We start from the raw sequence: 3,620 nt of genomic DNA, 5'->3' as shown, positions 1-3,620 counted from the left end.
GGCCAAAGATAGTGCTGCCATGTTTGAAGAGCCCTCACCAATGCGTAAAGCTCTTGGTCATAGGTGGGATAGTTGAGCGTAGCTCCTCCAAGCTTTTCACGGAAGTAGGCAATGGGTCTTCGATCCTGAATCAAAACAACACCAATACCAACTCCGGAGGCATCACATTCAATTTCAAAAGCTTTAGAAAAATCAGGAAGTATAAGTAAAGGAGCTTGAGTCAACTTCCCTTTGAGAATCTGAAATGCCTCTTCTTGAACTTGTTCCCATTTGAACCGAACGTTCTTCTTGATCACCTCCGTGAGTGGGGCTGCTATGGTACTGAAGTTCGGAACAAAACGTCTATAGAACCCGGCCAGGCCATGGAAGCTTCTCACCTCGCCCACGGTAGTTGGACTCGGCCAGTCTCGAATGGCCTTGATCTTTTCCTCGTCCACTCGAAGTCCATCCGCACCTACAACAAAACCTAGAAAGACCACATGATCTGTGCCAAAAGAACACTTTCCAAGGTTATCAAATAGGCGTTCCTTCCTAAGAACCTCAAGAACGGATTTTAGGTGCATTTGGTGTTCATCAAGGTTTTTGCTGTAAACAAGAATATCATCAAAGTAAACAACAACAAACTGACCAATGAACGACCTTAAGACATGATTCATTAGACGCATAAAATTACTAGGTGCATTTGTGAGACCAAAGGGCATAACAAGCCACTCATACAAACCTAGTTTTGTTTTAAAAGCGGTTTTCCATTCATCACCTTCTTTCATCCTAATCTGATGGTAGCCACCTTTCAAATCAATTTTAGAAAAGACTCTAGAACTATGAAGCTCATCAAGCATATCGTCAAGACGAGGGATAGGATGTCGATACTTTACCGTGATGTTATTAATGGCCCGACAGTCCACACACATCCTCCATGAGCCGTCCTTCTTTGGTACGAGTAGGACAGGCACGACACAAGGGATAAGGCTTTCTCTCATATAACCTTTCTCAAGTAGTTCACCAATTTGTTTCTGAAGCTCCTTGGTCTCGACCGGATTGGTGCGGTACGATGGTCGGTTAGGTAGAAACGCGCCCGGGACGAAGTCGATCTGATGCTCAATGCCTCTTACTGGTGGCAATCCTTTAGGATTCTCATCTGGAAACACATCAGAATACTCCTGCAAAACATCTAGAAGTTCACTCGGAATCTCCGGTGCAAAGTCAGAGGAAGAAGAAACCATAAGAAATTCTTTATACACAAGTAAAAGAAATGGCTTTTGAGAGCAAAGAGACTTCCTGACCTGACCTTCTTTGATAAAGAAGTTAGAGTTTCTGGTAGACGTTTCAGGCTTTTCCTTCTTAGGTTCCTGGTCTTGACCATTCTTAAGTTGGACTTGATCTTGATGAACCTCCAAAGGTGTTAAGGGAACCAAAGTGATTTTCTTTCGCTTGTGATCAAAAGAGTGTTGGTTTGTAAAACCATCATGCACAGCCTTCTTATCAAATTGCCAAGGCCGGCCCAAAAGAATGTGGCATGTGTCCATGGGCAGAACGTTGCAAACGACCTCGTCCTCATATCGGCCAATGGTAAGGGGGACGGTCACTTGTTCCTTCACGTACTGTTCTCCAGATTCATTGAGCCACTCCAACCTGAAAGGACGAGAAAGAGGCCGAGTAACAAGCCCAAGTTTCTCTACAAGGGTGTCACTTGCCACATTAGTGCAACTACCTCCATCTATGATCAAAGAACAAAATTTTTCTGAAATGAGACATCTAGAATGAAAGAGATTCTCCCTTTGTTCTTTGTCGTTGATCTTTGGTCGCACACTCAAGGATCTTCTAGTAACCAACAGTGGACCATGAGCTGGATGTTCAAGGTTATCCTCATCGAAGATTGGACCAGAATCTTCTACAAAGGTCGAGCAGAACTCGTCAATCACACCATCGATCTCTTTGTCGAAAATGGGGCCATAGGCATCGTCCAACGGTTTTCTAGCAACAAGGAGAGGGCCATGAGCTGGGTAATCAAGTGTCTCATCATCATCAAAGACTGGTCCAAGATCCTCCTTGTCATCTTCGGATTCTACTTCACCATTCTCCAAAAGAACCATCACCTTTTGGTTTGGACACCGATTAGCATAGTGGCCAAGGCCATGACATCTGAAGCACTGAATGTCTCGGGTTCGTTTTGAAGTTTCCTCATTCTTTTCTCTATCAACATGAGCAGGGGCATTAGTCTTAAAATCATTATTTGTTGTGGTCGAAGACTTACCCTTGTCTTGATAGTTGGCTTTGGATGTAAAAGAGGGTTTGGGAGCAAAGTACGGTTTAGAGATGCCCTTTCTTTTGACTGTTGGGGTCAAAAACGGTTACGACGAAGTTAACATTCAAAACGTCCGAAGAAGAAAACGAAAAACCTTCTTCGACAAATACTTTTTTGAAATAGATTCTTCCTTACGAAAAGCTTTGTGGAGGAAACATGAAACATCGGACAAGAGCTCGAAAAAGGTCGCTACGCAGCGACCGAACGCGTGTTCCGCTCGGTCGCTACGTAGCGACCGAGTCGCTACATAGCAACCGATCACTACGTAGCGACCGAGCACGCACACGTCTCGGTCGCTACACATACGGCTCGGTACGTAGCGACCCGCTCGGTCGGTATGAAGCGATCGAGCCGACCGAGCCCAAGCCGAAGCTCGGTCGCTACGCAGCGACCGAGTGTCCGCTCCGCTTGATCGCTACGTAGCGACCGAGCTCTTCCGAAACGTCGATACGACATTAGTCCATGCATTCTCGTCTACCCTTCGATGCTATCTCCTGAAGACCGTAGCGAACCCATTTCATGTTTCCCGCCATTCCAAGTCATCGATCAAACTTTACGGTAAAAACCGCGGAAAGATCGTTCTTTATCGAAAGAAGCCGTAATAAACGCTTCGAGTCAGAAGACGGCCCAAAGGGACCTAAGACATGAATCGAGACCCAACTTACGATTTCTTAACCAACAGCCCGTAAGCCGCATGACGGTTTACACTTGGTTTGTAAGGAAAGATAAATGTCAAGTTTCCGCGGATAAATACGAAATTTTGAAGATAATTACGAAGTTCGGAAAAAAATGGAATATCTCCATTTTTATGCTATGACGGCTTAAGGGCAGAAGAAGAAAAGCGTAAACCGACCTAGGAGCCAGTATATAAGGAGTCCTAGGCGAGAGGCATTGGAGGACCTTTTCAGAGCAAACTTAGCACTTAGACTAATTAGGCATATTTCCGTTTTTGTTATTCGAGCTGCGACTCAACTAGGTTATTGCCGTCTTAGGGTTTTAGAACTTGGAATCTCGCCGACAGCTCTCGTAGCCCAGGCTCTTACTTTGTTGTAACGCTCAAATGCGGATTCGGAATAAGATCTACTTTGCTCTCTTTTCGATTTCTTATACTTTATCGTTGTTATTCTTGTGTTCTGATTGCTTGGCGTGTGGTATTAGCAGATATCCGGGACCTCTGAAAATTAGGGTTTTCCTAGTTTCCTTATTTAAGCGAAAATCGATAGTGCGAATTTTGGTTCCCACAGTTTGGCGCTAGAAGGAGGGGGGTTCGGATCAATCTAACCCGCAAAAGCCACTCAACGATCAGGAACGATAT

Source organism: Brassica oleracea, chromosome C7 (genome assembly GCF_000695525.1).
Source record: "Brassica oleracea var. oleracea cultivar TO1000 chromosome C7, BOL, whole genome shotgun sequence".
Taxonomy (NCBI): domain Eukaryota; kingdom Viridiplantae; phylum Streptophyta; class Magnoliopsida; order Brassicales; family Brassicaceae; genus Brassica; species Brassica oleracea.
The sequence above is the reverse complement of the archived record's forward strand: the minus strand, read 5'-3'. Positions refer to the sequence as shown.